Source organism: Camelus ferus, chromosome 19 (assembly GCF_009834535.1).
Source record: "Camelus ferus isolate YT-003-E chromosome 19, BCGSAC_Cfer_1.0, whole genome shotgun sequence".
Lineage (NCBI taxonomy): Eukaryota > Metazoa > Chordata > Mammalia > Artiodactyla > Camelidae > Camelus > Camelus ferus.
The window spans coordinates 16871711-16888760 of record NC_045714.1 but is presented as its reverse complement, the minus strand read 5'-3'; positions in this window follow the sequence as shown (position 1 = coordinate 16888760).

The following is a 17050-nucleotide window of genomic DNA, read 5'->3' as shown; positions in this document are numbered from 1 at the left end:
GATCTCAGAAGAAGGAACGTCGTTTCCCTGAGCCGTCACCGCGATTCAGCATGATCTTCTGATCACTCTGGGAAAATTTTCCCAGACAAGTTTTCCTTTGTGGCAAGAGTTTCAGAAAAGAAAGACGTTTTCCCAGGGCGACTGCAACCTCCACCCTGGCCTCAGGTTTCAGAAAGATGGGATGCTTTTAGTCCAAGCACCTAACCAGGGGAGAACCGTGTGTTTGTGTCTGTTCCTTTATGATGGGATATGATTTCTGTCCTAAACACAAAATTTTTTACTTTGTGCAAAAGAAATGCAGAACAACTCATAATTGATATTTTTATTACAGTCTTTACAGGAAAAAAGGTTACCAATCATACATACATGTTTATACAAAATCATAACAAGAAGGACCGTTGCTACAAGATCTTTTTTTTTCTTTTTTGGTCTTTTTATGGGGCCATCAAGTATTTGCAAATGTCTAAAAGAACCTTTCCCTGTGTTCCATCCACCCTCCCTGCATCACTCACACACAACCCCTCCCAAACCCTTTGAACCACATTTAATCTCACTGGCGTTAAATTACTCAGCAGCTCTGCTGGACAGGGGCTGCCCTGCAGGACGTCTGGAGTGGGCGTGGGCCCGACGGCGGGGTGTGGCAGGCCAGCCGCCAGGTCCCCCATGGCCGTGGGGCAGGCACCAGGCTCCCCACGGAGTCGGGAGGTGCAGAGACAACAGGTGCTCCGTCCCTGGCGGCGGCCGCACGTGAAGCCAGCTCATCCTGGGCCGAATCTCAACAGGAGGCCTTTGGTTTTTCCTGGCCTCTTCCCTTCTGACCTCCCAGCAGGAAAAATCCACCCAAGGTTTTTTTTTTTTTTTTTTTCCAGCCAGTTTTGTCAGTGTGAAATAAACAAACCCACAAACAAACAGCCTTGAAACTTTGCGTTTCCCGCAGGTGGGCTTCTGGCCGCGAGCAATTCATGCAATCTTAGTAAACCAGGCATTCTCTTTGGTCTTAAACTTTTTGCATTTTCACCTTCTAAAATCATTCAGGCTAAATAAACCTGAGCACAATGGAACGAAGCCGTGTTGTCCGGCTCCCAAACCCTCCTCGCAGGCAGAGCCCCTCGTTCCGAACACGCAGACGTGCAAACCTGTGTGAGAGCTTGACTTTAAAAATCAACCTCGAGTAAACCTCACTTTGGGCTTATTTTTGTATTATTATGGTGCCTACTTTCTCTTAAAATCAGCTCTGACTTTAAAAGAGCACGGCGGTTACAGGCGTAGGTGACATTGGCTCTGATTAAAGGCGTCACTTACAGCAACTACAAAAGTCTTTTTCTGTCTCCTCTCCTGTTCGTCCTGTTTTGACTCTGATGTCAGCCACCTCTGTTCATTAGGACCCTGGACAAAATAAATGTGGGGAGGAGGCATCCGAAATGATTTTCACAAGTGACAACTGAGCCTTTTCAAGACGGTCAATTCAAAACCTGTGCTCCTTTTCAGCAGCCGCAGAAGCCTGATTATTTAAACCAGAAATCCTGCCTCGCTCCCCCTTCCTCGAGTTTCACCCTCCCCTCCTTCCCCACCCCAGAGGCCACATTCGGGCTTGGCAACCAGTACAAATCACAGACCCCTTCCGTTTAAAGGCCCCTCAAAGACCGTGTCTGATCACAGCTTGGATTTAAGAAAAAAGAAAGATCGAGACTCAGACACAGGCGATGTCACAGTCCCACCCCCTTCCCCCGATTCTCCCACTGTCACCCTCACCATCCATCCCCTCATGGGAGAAAAGAGAGCCAAGCCTCACCCGCTACAGTAAGACACCCCGAGATTCAGGGGGAGAAGGGTGGCCTTCGTCGGCTGCAGGCTGCAGCCGTGCTCTGACCTGGCCGGAGGAGCCCAGGGACAACAAAAGCCCCCGCAGAAGGGCCGGCGGCAGGCCTGGGAAAGCCGCTAGCCCAGCATTGTGGGCCCTTCTGCTGAGCAAATAGTGCAAACTGCGCGTCCCCGTCTCCTGTTCTCTCCCTGGTACGTTGTGTGTGTCCCTGCATCTCATTCTGCAAGGAATGTTGCTCGCTGGGCCTGCAAGCAAACAGTCCAGAGAGGAGCCAGCCGCCCTCTCCCCTTCCCCGGAGAACTAGCATTTTTATTTCAGCTCCAAGCTGTCAAAGACCTGGAGAGTTTATGTCAGTGTCCTGAATTAATTGCTTCTAAGCTGGAGCGGGCTCCACAGGCTGCCAAATGTCCAGAAGATGTTTACTAATTGCGCTTCCCCCAGGACTCTGGCCCCAAGCCGTCCCTTGGTGGTGGCCTTCATTCTGCTGCCACCGGCTCACCCCTGGCCTCTTGGTCCCGGGGGGTGGGGGCTTTGCCTCCTCCAGCCAGCCATCGTGACAAAATTTAGGATTGCCTGGGGTAAAAAAGAGTCCACCTGCGTGTCAGGACATGGATGTTGGGCTCTTTGTTCTGGCCCAGAAGGGTCCCCGAGTTACAGAAACTACGAGTGACCCCGAGCGGGGCAGGGAGGGAGACCCCGCTGTGTGCGAGCTCACTGAGCCCAGGCAATTAGCAGAGGGAGCCGGAGAAACTGCCTCCCTCTGCTCCCCCGCCTCCTCCCCGCAAAAGAAAATTCAGGGAGGCTGACAACGTGATGAAGTTCTCCTGGTACCAAAAAAAAAAAAAAAAAAGCCTCTTTAATAGAATGAAATAATAAACCGATTTATATACCGCTATAAGACCAGGACCGTGAGTGCCACTGTGTAATTTTCCACTTGACTTTTCATTATCTACCTGAACAAAATCAATCTATATGTATGGGATCAACATACAATTCCAGAGATAAAAGCTGAAAATAAATGTGCTCTGCATACCCCGGAGATAAAAGACACAGCCCTCTGCACTGTCGTCGTTCCTTCTCCAGCAGATGCGTTTGTGAAATAAATAGTGTGTCAAGGAAAAAGACGAGACATGCATAGTGGGGTATCTGGAGCACGGGCTCATTTGCTGGAAATACTGATCGCACCGAGCGCCGGTTATTAAGTGCCCTGCTGATGACACCGGGTTTACCCTGAGCGCACTCTGGGTCAAGGCTTCTCCCAACCAAAGCTCCCCGTCATAAAAAAAAAAAAAAGAAAAAAAAAAAGGGACTTGCCCTATTAACATGGATTTAAAGCTGAGGACGTCAAGGGCCTTCTGAGGCCTCTCCGGGGAGACAAAGTGCACTGACAACTCACGTTATGCTAGAAAGCTCCACACAGCCAGGGGCCAGCTTCAGAGGGTCCCTCAGTCGTCAAAAGGGAATCAGAGGTGCCCGCGCCCCTCGGGGGTGACACGTTTTACTTTGCACAAGTTGAATTCCACCCCTTCGGTGCCCCAATACCCACAAGCGGCACTGAGAACGGGGCAGCCCTGTCCACACCGGCCACACCCAGGTCCTGGCCACTCTCCTTCTCTGGGGACGCGTCACCATCAGCACCGCCCATGTGTGCCGCAGTGGGCAGGTGGCAGAGGCTCGCGTGGGCGTGCCTGCTGCATTCAGGGTCCCTTGAGGAACATGTGCTGCTGGGGGACTCACAGGGCCAGGCTGGCCACTCCTGTCCCTTCCATGGAGCAGGGGCTAACTGCCCACACTTTACTGGCCAGCAAAAAAAGGCCCCCAAGGGATGGGTCCTGGACCACCTTTTCACCCTAGTCACTCAGAACGTGGCCTTTTTCTGGTCATTGAAAGTAATGATGTCTTGGGCCAAAGACTTAGAAAGCGCGTCCCTGCAACGTGCTTCATCCCGCAGAAGCTCAGCGACCTCAGGGGAGGTTAAGTGTCTTCTTAGGCTACTTCCGTTGGCGCCGGAGGCCAAGTCAGCACTTTCACACTTGAACACCTCTATGTGGACTGATCCCAGTGGCTGCTGGGCTGGTGGTTCGGTCCAAGTCTGCACATGGCAGCTTTCACGTTCCCCCTTCCCCTGTGCCGAGAGCTCTGTGCTCGTGCCCAGCGCCCTCCTCGTCCCGCAGACGTTCACGGACGACCCCGGGAGAGCCCCCAGAGCAGCGTGACGGCCGGGCGATGGCCTCTTAGGGGCGCTCCTGTGGCCGTGAAGGTTCAGCGTGGGGAGAAGCTCGTGCACCTTGTCACGTGGGCTTCTTAGGAACACAAGTATCGCCCCCCATCTGTCTCATGGCCGCAGGGCTGTGAAGAAGCAGATCTGGAGAAAACATAAGAACGCAGTCAAGGAGCACTAAGCGGTCATTAGCGCCTTGTTTGAAAAGTGAACTACATCCTGACGGCACGTTTTCAAAAAGTCCCTGTACTTTCACGGCAAAATCGATGCCTTTTATGCCTGGAGCATTTGGCTGCCATGAACTCAAGGTGCATTTTATCCATGGCTTGATTACGTAATTCACAATTTAATTACTCTGTGATCCAACCACTTACCCTGCATCTTAGAGAGCCCAGTCGGAAAATCCGTGAGCTTCACACACTACACAGAGGTTCCTTTCAGAGTTTTGTATCCCCTGAGTTTCCTGAAGAAAGAGAATGCACCAGAACAGCTGTTCCTACTTCCACAGGCACGTCTGCTGATCTTGCAAAATGTCGTTGCCAGGTGCCACCACCGCCATCGTCTTGGGGACAAGGCTCCATGCAGAAGCAGGATCAAACACAGAGTCAGACGGCAGTGCTGGTTTATAAGGTGCATACTTACCAAACCGAAGAAACAGAGTCTTTTCAAAAGGTATCTTTAGTGGTCACGTCGGAGTTGAGCTGTTCTGATGTCATTTCCCAGGGAAGAAAAGTGGACGCGTCCGGTAAGCGTGAGAAGTGCGCACAGCCAGAGCCGGCTGGAAAGTCAGTGCTAACTGTTGCTAGAGCTGACGTTTCAAAAAAATGTGTATCACCAGTTAAAATATTTAAAGGAGGAGATGAAGTATGTAACCAAATTCAGGCTGAGGGCGGAAACGTGCCCCTTCTTGGCTAACAGTCAACTAACAGCCCCCTGCCCACCGGCTGCTGGACGCCCACTGGACCGCGGAAAACGGAGGACATTGTATGCGAATAAGTGAAGCTGGCCTGGAGCTGTTTTCCTGCCTAGACATCCTAAGCTAATCTACTTCCCCTCAACAATCGCCTCATTCTCCTCTTCCAGTGAGTGTGCGGCGCCGCTGCCAATAGCCAAAGTGCAGAGCTCTCCTGATCGCCACCAAAGCCAGCCCCCGCTGGGGCGGCCCCTCACCCAGGCGTGGAGAGAGACAAGGAACCCATTTCACAGACAGAGCTACAAAGTCACCCTGCTCCGGAGGCAGGCACTTAGCGTCTCTTTTCGTAAAGATCAAAAGGGTATTAGGGTATTTTTTTTCAAAGTTTCCTTCCTTTCTTTCTTTCCTTCCTTCCTTCCTTCCTTTTCTTTTCTTTTCTTCCCTTTCTTTCTTTCCTTCTTTCTTTCCTCCCTTCTTTCCGTCCCGCCTCCTTCTCTTCTTTTTGGAGAGCGGTGGGAGCTGAGGTTGGGCACCAGATGAAACGTGGCCCTAAACCAGAGCCTCTCGCTCGCTCCTCCAGCACCAGCCACTCAGTTCAGGAAAGACAAAATCCCACCTCCAGGCTCACTGAATCATCAGCACCGAAATCTATTCAGAAGAGGGTAAGACCCAGAAATGAGACCAGGAGAGGGCTTGGCCAGGCCCTAAAGATGCCACAAACCTTCCACAGTACTTAAAATGTACTTCAAGTGGTCCTAGAACAAAAGCATCGCTTTTAAAGATGAAAGGAAAAAGAACTGAAACTTTTCCATGGTGACAGTGGGAAAGGTGAATGAAATTTTCTTTTTGAACACCTACTGTCACCAAGAAAAAAAACGACCGGGTTATAACCCCACAGAACGCTGGCGAGACACATGTAACTTCTTTAATGTCTCAGAATCTCCACCAAGTTGTTTAAAACATTTTTAAACGTGGACAACCAAAGGAAAAAAATCTCTAGAATTCAATAAACATGGGGCCCAGACAGGGGCCCATGGCGCCTTTATCACAGGAAACGTGCAAGCAGAGGTCCCACACTCACTCCATAAGTGTTCCAACTTTTCTTGACTTGAAAACGTTTTCAAATGTATTTCCTAAGCATGCCCTTGCTATCTGACAATGAGAATTCTGTGTCCTAGTTCAGTTTTTTCTGCCCAGTTCTTATACACACAGAGACCATAATACCAAGGAGGGAAACAGGTTTCTTTTAAAGAAACACAGGAGCAGTCACCCTGTGCAACAGCTTTGTGACGATCTCCTTTAAGACAGCAGCTATCACACCCGCGCAGACGGACGCCGGGCCTCGGTTCCGCGCACGGCTCCAGGCGGCACCGGCAGCGGCCGCGGCCGGGGCGCTGAGGTACGTGGACTTCATGAGAATCAACCTGGTTGTTCAAGGGCACCTGATGGTCTTTGCCAGAGATTCTACAGTGGAGTCACAGCTCGACACAGGGGATATTTGGTCTTGGCGAAGCCAGGCTGGGCTTCTTCAGTGTCATTTTGAAAGAAACTGCCCACTGGCTGCAGAAATGACTGTTCCTTGTCTCAACCACTTAAAAGTTCAAAAGAAATGTCCTCAGCCCAGCACGGGAAAGTGTTTTATTTCCCAGCTCACTCAGACTTTTAAAATGATTGATGCCGGCAGTGGACACACTCAGATAAATCAGGGGACGCATTGGATGATCTTTGCACACTGATCTGCGAATTTATGAGGCCAAAGAACGTTAGCAGAAGTCCATTTGATTTCATTATGCTTTCCTCTGGGATGAGGGGAAGAGGGAAAGAGCGGCAAGGAACATGCCAGGACTCCTCTTGCTTTGAGGAGAAGGTTAGCTTCCATTTTCAAGAAGTTTAAAGAGTGAGAATTCTGGCACTGAAGGAGTTCGGTGCCGGCTGTCCTGGAGACTCAGGACTGGGGCCAACAGCAAATACGAAGGGCAGTGTCTTTACAGCTGTGAGCTGCTTTTTTCTTTTGACCGAGAAAGTTGGAATAACATTAAGAAAAGCGCCCCCCCCCCAAAAAAAAAAAGGAGGAGAGAAGATTATTACACAGTTTGCTGGATTTCCCATGAAGTAATTGCTCACGAATCATGGGATACCAGATTTCACAACTTTCAATGCTCCTGTCCCAGCTGAGAAGCTTTGTCGCGCCCCCAAAACAGGCCTGAGTCGTTATGAGGTTTGAGTCAGGTAGGAAGACTTGGAGCCACATGTCATGGCTTGGGGTGAAATTAAATAACGCGCCTGCCGCCAGCGTCCACTGGGAGCTGATTTCTGTTCACATCTTCCTCCTATTTTTGCCCGCGTCCTGCAGCTCCTGGCTCCTGTGTCCACATGCAGATGGCTACATTCTCATACTGGGCACCCAGAGAAGGTCACATGCTTTACATCAATGGCAATTAGTTGCCTTTTTAAAATGGAAAATGTCATTAAGTTCTTGAATAATTCAAGAGTAGAGGTCACAATACAGTGTCCCTTTTGGGGGTCTTTATGGTGCAAATGGCAAAACAAGGCGATCCTATCAGCAAGAGTAGATCTGAGGTTTACAAAGTGCTCTATTTAGTGTGACAGGAAAATTAAATTACACGAGGCACTCATTCATCGTCACCCGTTAACAGGCTTGGGAAAACTGTGGATCCCGGGGGGCAAATCACTGATAAATAAAAACGTCATTTTCATTGGCTGCCGTTTCCTTTGCTCGGTTGTGAAAGTAACAAACGTAAACCTGCCCCCTACAACTCTCCTTGGAAGTGGGGTCCCAGGCCTCCAGGACAAGACCATGGCTTACGGATGGGCTAAGATTCTGGGGGGCGTAGGCCTGCGTTCTGAGCCATGGTTGAGCTGGACTTGATCCAGCGGATCCGGCAAAGGAAACGGGGGAAGAGTTCACATGAAAACCGACTTCCGCGGCTCCCCACCCCTCCCCCGTGGAGTTGACCCTGCGTTTCTGGAGCCGGACTGCTCCTTAATCTAGGAGATCCGGGGAGGAGGCCAGGAGGGAGCAGAGTAACGCGGGGGCGACCAGCCGTCCACCCTCCCCAGGGAAGAGAAAGCAGCAGCGCCCTCGGGGCGGGCGCGGTCTCGCGCTGCGGGCGGGTGGGTGGGCCAGAAGCCGAGGCAGCGCGGGCTGCGGGCGAAACGGACACCCTCGGAGGACGCTGGCTCCCGGCCGCGCCGGCACATCCTCGCCACGCACGTCCCCTGCGGCCCCCACGGTCCCAGCGAAGGTGGTGGGCGTGGCCGCCCGGGTCCCGCTCCCACCCTTGACCGCAGGCGGGTCGCGCAGAGCGCAGGGCCTCTCCACGCGCGCGTCCCGTTGCCGCCGCCGCCGCGCGCCCTGCGCTCTCGGCACCTGCGGGGCCCGGGCGCGGCTTCCCGCTTGTCCCCGAGGCTGGAGGGAGAGAGGCGGGGGCGGGTGGGCTGGGGGGAGTTAAATCTGCAGCGCTCGGGCGCCTGCGGCGGGATTGGCCCGGACGATGGGTGGGCCGCCTGGGGTCGGTCCCCCGCGCTAAGAACTTGGAAAAAGTCAGCAGTGACCGCCCCTCTGCCTTTTCCAGTTGCTCTTTCCCCTTAAATAATATCGATCTGCCCTGTTCCGGCCTCCTTCACCAAGACCTGGGATGTCCCGTGTCGGCCAAGTGAGCACCGACGGGGGCGAGCCCGAGCCCCCCCTGCCCCGCACCTCTCCGCGCTTCGCGCATCTCCGCCGCCTCGGCTCCGGGCGCGGGGAGCCCGGCGGCGGCGCGGGGAGGCTGGGCTCGGCACTGACTCGCACCGCGCCCGACACGCGCCCCTGCTGCGCGGACCTGGGGAGGGCGCGGCGGCGCGGGGTCCCCGCCATCGCCGCAGACCGAGCCCTTCCAGGCGCTGCGAATCGTCCCGAAAGAGGGCCCCGGGGCCGCCCGGTTTCCGAAGCGGGCCCGTTACTAAATAACGCTTAGGTAAAGGGAGACGTTTAATTTTTAAGAAAAAGTGACATTGTAGTCTGGTTGCTGCCTCGGCGGAGATGATGGGCGCCTGAGTCTCAGGATCTTTGTAGTAGAATTAAAAACAGAATTAAGAATAAATTTCCTTCCTAAGGGTTGGGGGAGCTGGGGAGTGGGGGGGGGGCAATTTAGAGGTTTTTCATTTTCTAAACGCTTCAATTTAAGCAAACACTCAGGGGCTCCAGGCCGCTGTAATTCCAAAGACAATTTTCCCAGGTTTTAATTTGATTTGCATTTTTTTCAACTTTGATAATATTCAATTTCATGGCTGAATACACAGGTAAACACTGTTAGGTAGTGTTTTTCACCCCTGCTCCAAACAGAATGTCGCCTGCCTGGGAGCCGCGGGAGGTTGCAGACCCGTCACAGCCATGTCTGCAGCTTTCTCCTGAGTTATTTTCCCAAACGTAGCCTGGCTCGCCCGGGCCCCAGAAGCGGCGATCTATCAAAAGCAGCTGAACCGCTCAGCAGGTCTGGGGGGCCCGACCCAAACGTGGCCCAAAGGAAGGAGGCAAACGGATCCCTACTCTACGCAGAAACTATTCTATTTTATCCAGAAACATTTTTTAAATTTTATTAGTAGTTTTAAGGAATTGATCCACATACTCACTTCCCCCAGAAATGCTGCTAGTGTAAATCTCACAGCTAGAAAGGCAAACACTGAGGAACACAAAGAGACGGTCTTTGTGGCAGAAGTCTAATTAGCAGCCTTGAGCTACTTTATCAAATGTAGAATTTAGAGAAAAGTATGGAGTGAAATTGGGTAATTAGCTTTTGTCACATCAAAGCTGATTTTTAACAAAATACCACTGTTAGTAAGCACGGAGCCAGGACGCTGGGAGCTGCGTGAGAGCAGCGACACTAAAGGCTAACCCCAGTGGACGGCAGTCCTCGGACACACCACACGCTGGACATCACGCGGGGGGCTGTGGAGCCTCGTCAGATACGCAGGTGGATTGGCACGTTATAAATCTATCAAAACTCCAAGTGCATGTATGCTGCTTCACAGCATTGTGCTAGAAAAGGTACAAAGAAAGGACACACTTCACTGGTCTATCCAGAGGTACTTACATAATAAAATAGTTCTCTAGTTTCAGGAACTATCCCTCATTTAAAGAAAAAAAATACACATATCTATTCGCTTTTTGTCCGTTACTGTGGAATACTCAATACTGCTATTTCTATTTTAAATCCTGAAAGTTTACTAATTTGAATGTTTTATTTTCTAGGATTTTTTTTAAATTGGAGAGGTCCTGGACAATGTTAGTGACTAAAAATTTAAAAGAGATTAGAGTTTTGGCATCTGGGAAAGAACAGATCCAGAAATTACATTTGCGAGACTTTCAAAAAAACCTTTTTGCTTGAGGCTGGCTGGTTTCGGAAAACTGGATTGAGGTGATCTCATTTGCAAAATATTTTTTTATCGTATGAAAGGGATTTAAGCAAGAAAGACAAGAAAGGATTTCGTTTGAAATAGTCTCCGCTTTGAAAGAGAAAACGCCTTAATTTTTTTGAAAACGCTGTTATAGCAGGCTGACTGCACTGAATGTCTTCAGGAAAACTCTTCTTTACCATTTGACTTTAAATTTTTTTTAATATATAATTATTGAATTTAAACATATCATTCCTTAGGGTTCGTCTTACTCTTTTGCACTGTGGGGAACTGGCAGTTATGTCTTTCTGTTTATTTCACAGGAGTAGACGGCGGAGTGTGCCGTTCCGAAGACAGACCTCCTGGAAAAACAGCTCGTGGGGGGGCTTGACTATAACACACCGTCTGCTCAGAGAGTAACTGATCGCACCCCAGAGGGACATCTTTCTCTTTCTCTATCCCTAATTGTGGAGTAAATGGGGACCTTGCGAAGAGTCTAAAACATACATACATCATCAGAATAAATTTGCCAATTTCACTTGCTTTTACCCCCCAAAGAGGTCTGTGCCCAGGACCCAGGACCGTGGCCTTGGTGCCGGAGCAGCGCTCAGGCAGCGCTGACGGCGGGTCGCCCCCACCTCCAGCTGTGTGCAGCTGAGTCTGAGCTGCTGCTGGCCTGGCCCACCGAAGACTGAGGGGCCAGCGGGGCTGGGGGCAGGGGGGCCAGAGAGGAAGGGACCAGGGCTTCCCTGGAGTGTCTCTTAGCAGGTGAAGACTTTCAGAGCTGGCAGCAAAGGGGGCCTAAGTCCCTGTAGGGAACTTTCCTTGCAGACTTAGGACCTTGGGAGGCTGTGTCCTTTGGGAGAGATGTAAGTCCTCACTTGCTCGGAGGAAGAAGTGCCCCCCCAAAAGACCCAGCTGCTGGGGGGAGGCTAACTGAGGATGCTACAGAGGGCCTGTGGTCTGGCTGTCCCTTCAAGGCTAACAGGAGACTGAGGGAGGGGAGGAGTGTGTGTGTGTTGGGGGGTGTGAGAGAGAGAGAGGGAGAGGGATTCCACTGAATGCACGGGCGAAATCCTGCAGTTACTTTGGGTTGTTTACTGAGCAAGGACAAAATCTAAACAGCGCTTTCCACAGTCAATGATGGGATCGCCTCGGGTTCCAGAGCTGAGCCCCTAAATGAGTCTGGCGTCCTGATAACTGCAGGTCAGCACCTGAGATCAGCCCTCCCCACCGCTCGATGCTGCAAGAGATAGGGAGGCCTCCTGTTTCTGAGCTCCTGGAAGGAAGGCAGCGGCGGGAAGGGGATTTAATTGTCTGCCTGGGTGAATCGAAACGTCCTTTTAAAGCAAAGAAATCAAGAGAGATCGGCCTTTAATTGGCAAACTCCGCTGGCAGGAGGGGCCCGGGATTGAAGGGAAGAGAGAAGACACCGATCCGCACCCCCCAGCTCGCGGGCCCCGTGGACAAGCCCTGGGACCGCGCCGCCGCTCCGCTGCCGTCCGAGAAGGCTGGGCGCCTGGTCTGCCCATGGGGCACTGCCCTCCCCACCTCAGGCTAAGGCCTCTGTCATCAGTTTGGGGGGCGGGGTATGGTTTACTCTAGAACTGCATTCACTTCGAAGCCTCGGTCGTCCGCGTGCCCGAGACCTAGTTGTATGCGGAGCTGGCCTTAGAATCCGGTGGTCCAGAGCGTCCCCTGAAGTCCCCGAGGGAAGGTGCTGTCTGCAGGAAATCCCACCCCACTGAAAACGGGACAGTCCAGGGAGCTTATCTTCCAGCAAGCTGGAAAGGAAAGGAGACCTCCACGCCAGGGAGGCCGGTGCTCAGCCACCTCTGCCTTGCACACCCGTGTATCTGTATGCAGCTCAACGGTGCACACTCGGCTGGGGTGGCGCTCCTCCCCCAGACTGCAGGCCTACTGAGTGCTGGGTCCCCACCTCCCTCTGTGTTGGAAGCAGTTCGGACAGCCTGGGCCAGCATCCTCTTTGGCGCCAAACCTAGAGGCAGGTGTTTGTCCACATCTGCATCCATGTGTGACCTGGGGAGGCAGCTGTGGGGGCAGGGGTGGGGGCCTGGCGGCTCCGGCAGCTGTGGCCCCAGAGGAGGTGCCCCCAGCTGTGGGCACTCCAGCTGTGCTGTCACCTGGGCCATAGGGCCACCAGGTGCGGGTCAGGGGGAGGTCAGAGGCAAGAGGCTCTCAGGACCATCCTGGTCCCAATCCAGACACTCCCCACCCCACCCCACCCCACCAGGGAGCACAGCTGACAGGCTGCACCTCGTGCATGGCGTGTTTTAGGCCCAGATGTCAGGTTCCTGTTTCTGCCTCGGGCATTTTCTCTCTGTAATCACACACAAGGCAGGAGCCACCTCTCTGCCGATTCCCTCCCAGCCCCCTCCCTTCCCGCTCCAGCCATGGCCCCGGAAGGTTGCAGGTTGAAGGGGAGCGGTCTCGGCCCGGCTGTGACCGCTGCTCTGGCCAGGCCAGCTCTGGGGCCACGGTTGCGTGGGAACGCCAACTCCGAGAGAGAAAGAGAGGAGCAAGCCTGACCCCGGACACAGCCCACCTGAGCCCTTCTGGGACTGCGGGCGGGGCGTCTGCCCTCCTTCCAGGGGGTGCCCGGCCTCCTCCTCTGGCCACCTTCTTGTTTGTCTCTAGACATTTCGGCCTCCCGCTTTGCCACCAGCAAGTCACTTTGAAAATTTGAGGGTCCTGGCGAAGGCAGGCTTCCTACTGCGTTGGAATCAGAGAGGTCTGTGCCCAAGTCATAGGAAGCCAAGAGAAGTTGAAGAGAACGCAGAGATGAAAGGCTTGAGCTCAGCGCTGCGCTCTGAGACCAGACCCTTTCCCCAGATTTCTGAGGCCCGTCACCCATTAACCCCAACAGCCGCTGGCGGGGGTGGGGGGGTCTGAGTGAGGCCATGCTCCTGAGGGCACCTGGCGACCGCACTCGGGGGTGGTGGGTGGGATTCAGTTGTGATGAAGGAAAGATGAGGGGACTTTCAGGGGCTGGGGCGAGGGTGGGAGAGACACTAAGGTGCTGGAAAGAAGGACATCGTTTTGCTAAGAAATGGACTCCTTTTACATGGGTGGAGGGTAAACGTTCTCCACCGGCAAGCTGTTGAGGTTGCAACTTCTTTCTGTGGGTTAGCAGCTAATTGCAACACAGCGCAGAGCTGCAGGCTAAGTAGACAACACCTGGTGGGGTCGGGCTTCTTTATCTGAAATTTCTGAGACTGGATTTTACAAAGCGAGGCAAGCAGGACGCAGGAGTAGAGGGGCGCATTGTAGAGCGTCCACAAGCTGACACCCTGATTTCTCCACTAGAGGTGCCTCTGGCCTCCTTACAGGGCCTCCTTCAGCCCAGGTCCTGCCCCTCCACCTGCATCCTTCACTGAAAATGTCATTTCAACACCACCTCCCCTCCCCGGTTCTTCAGCTCCCCCGCTGCCTGAGGCAGAGCTCCCTAGAGCTCTCCGCCAGCCCCTTCCCAAGACTGTGTGATCTGGTTTCAAGTGATGCGCTTTTCACACCCGAATCCTCAGATTAGGAACTGCATGCTTTTCTTTACACAAACAAAAATTTCTCAACAAAATCCACGATGTGGTTATGTCTGCTTTGCGAAAGGAGAAGGCATACTGAATCGACGGCATATGTCTAATGAAATAAGAAGTCGAAATGTACACACATGCAGCCTGACTCGGATGTGCCGGGGCCACTGCCACCTTGGTCTGAAAAACATTCGTGCTTCTTCTCGGAACCTGGGTTTTTACTGTTTTTTTTCAAATAAGTGACACAACGGAAAAGCTGGTTTACCCACGAAGCTGAGCCGAAGTGGAACTAAAACACAGCAGATAATTCTCATTCTAAAGTTTTAATCTACAAAATACTCCAGGATTTTCCCCTCACGCATAGGTGTTTGTGAGGCTGAAATTGCCCCCAGTTCATCTGACGTGTTGAAGTTTAGTAAGTCCGGCCTTGCCGGCAGGAACGTTAGTGCCGCCAATGAGCTTCAAGAGAGAGCTGGGCCCCAGGCACTCGCCCTCGTGAGAGCTGAGAACCCCTAGTTTTGCATGAATGACTGCAACTTAGTTTGTGTTGCTGTTTGCAGCGCTCTGGCTATCGGCTGTGTTCTCTGCCAGTAAAATACCCCACCTTCTTTAGAGAAAGAGAGAGAGGTGTGTGAAGGGTAAGTCAGTCAATGCCTTTTAACGGGAACCTGGTGAGGAGCGGGCATGAGTGACAGTGACATCTGACCAGTGTCCGTGTCTTATTGGCAATGAGCTCAGAGCTCTGAGGAGCAGCCACGGATGTGAAAATTAAGCACACTGCTGTGAAGATGTGCCTGTGAAACCGCCCTGTCCTCCCCACCTGTGCACAAGAGGGACCTTGTGGCATTTCCATCTGCAGATGATACACAAAGAATCTGGACTGAGCCCCGAGGGTGCCGGGGCTGGGGGAGGGGCGGGGAGGAGTCACCTCCAGTCTGGCAACGAGACCACGGAGGAATGGCAGCTCGTAAACTAAGCCTCCATCAGTCTCCCCGGAGACAGCCGGCCTCAACTTGGGTGTTCCCCGCTTGTTAGCCTCAGCCCTCCCATCGCACGTTGTTGGTTTTCTGTGTGTGGCTTTTGGTGTGAGCGTGTTAGGCCATCAGCAGATACAATGGCGGGAGGGGGTGAGGGGGGCACCCGCGATTGTTTTAAAGAAGAAAGGAGAGAAAGGATGAGAGCGCAGGCAGGAAGGCTGTGAGCAGAATGGGGAAGATGCCCAGGCTTTAGGCTTCCGAGGCAACCCCTAGAGTGCGGGGGCAGAGCGCTCTCTGGGGGCTTCATCTAAGGGACAAGCAGCGCTCAGGGAGCTGGGGACCCCATGGAGCGCCACCGGGGACACCACCCAGTCCCTGCAGTTTCTGCTTGCTTGTCTCTGGAGGGGCACCTGTAACATCCTGCCTACATCCGGTGCATCTCATCAAAGAGGAATTTCTCAAAAAAATCCGAATGATTGTGGCCACTGGGGGAAGGACAGGCTCCCGGGGGCGGGGGGCCTTGCGCACACAAGCAGGTTCAGGCGGGCCTCTCCTCGTCCATTAAACACTGCTTCTGCAGCTCTCCTGGAGATCTTTTCCTCTGCCGCACGTCTCCCATCCCTCTCTTCTCAGAGGTGGCAGAGGCGGTGAGAAACGTGTGGTCTGAAGCTGTAACACCAAGAGGGCGCTGTCTTTGCCGCTGAGGCGCGGTGTGTGTGAGTGCAGTGCGTTGTCTTCACTCACAAGGGGGCACGTGAGGCTCTGAGACCCCCAGGTTTCTGTCTGCTTATTGTAAAGAGGACATTTGATGCGGGAAGGAAGAGAAGATGGGTAATTAAATCAGTCAACTTTGAGAGAACTCGTGCTTTTGTTTTTGTTTTTACCATTTCGCTGTAGCATCCCTGGGCCCACCTGCGTTGCCACAGTGCTACGGCCAGGGCTGGTGTCCACTGTGTCCCTGACCCAGCAGAGACATTCAAGGTCTGAAACCTTGCTCTTCTGCTGCAGCGGAGGCAGCGCAGTGGGGCTGGTGGCGTGAAGGGCTGTGGGGGGGGGGCGGTGTCCCCTCTGGGCGGCCAGATGCGTGCGGAGCCTGTAGGTTTTGGACACCAGCCGGTCCCATTGTTCTGCAAGGCCAGGTTCACGATGGGGGCAGGTGGGGGGCTCAGAGAAGCTTCCCTTCCTATCTGCTCGCAGAGGGTGAAGATTCCCGGCCCCAAAGGCCCTAGTGCGTCCTCAGGACCTCTTCAGTCTGCACGTTTCAGGTCTGGTCTCCGCGACGCCCACACCAAGCTGGGAGGCCCTCCAGGCCCCCGGAGCTTGGCAGGGTGCGCTGCCCCAGAGGAGACCAGTTATCCCAAGGCACCTCCGGGTGCCTTCTTGGGCAGACACCGCCCCCCCTGCCCTAGTGAACGTTCCCTCTCGCTTCTCCTCGCCCCACCCCCACATTAAAAGGCCCCCAAAGCACTGAGGACCGGCTTCTCTTCATAAAGCCGGGAGAAGGCGCGCGATAAACATCAAGCGTTTAAATTGACCATTTGGAAGATTACATCTCTTCAGCAAGGGTCTTTCTTTCAAAAGTCGCACTGAATTAAGGGCCGCGGCCATTCCGCGCCGGCTCTCAAAGGCCGGGCACCCTTTAATGCGGCCATGGACTGGGCCGGGCTCGGTGACCGGCCGCCATCAAAGGCCCGAGGGAAGGCCATGGGGCGACACCGTCTAATGACAAGTAATTGACGGATTCGAGGCCGCGCATTACCAGCCGAACGGGGAGGCATTAATTATTTAAAAACGATTAGCCTCGCGTGTGTCCTGCCGGCGGTCCACCTTGTTCAGGGAAGATAACCAGCCACGAGAGCCGCAGCCGCGCTTGGAGGGCGGCGGGCGCGCTCCACGGTCGGCCTTGGGCGCGCTGGAGAAAGGCGCCAGGGAAGGAGGGAAGGGGCCGCCCAGGGCCCCCACACACGGAGGTGCCCGGAAGGCTGACCCTGGCAATTACTGGGACCGGTATCTGCCCTTGGGGTATAGGATCTGGCTGACTGCGGCGAGGACGGGAACAACTTTCCAGCTGGGGTGTCCGGCACTTTTGATGGGCCGGGACCCAGCGCGCCTTTCGTCCAGGCGAAATGCCAAACCGACCGAGCCGGCGGGGGCCTCTCACAAGCCGGA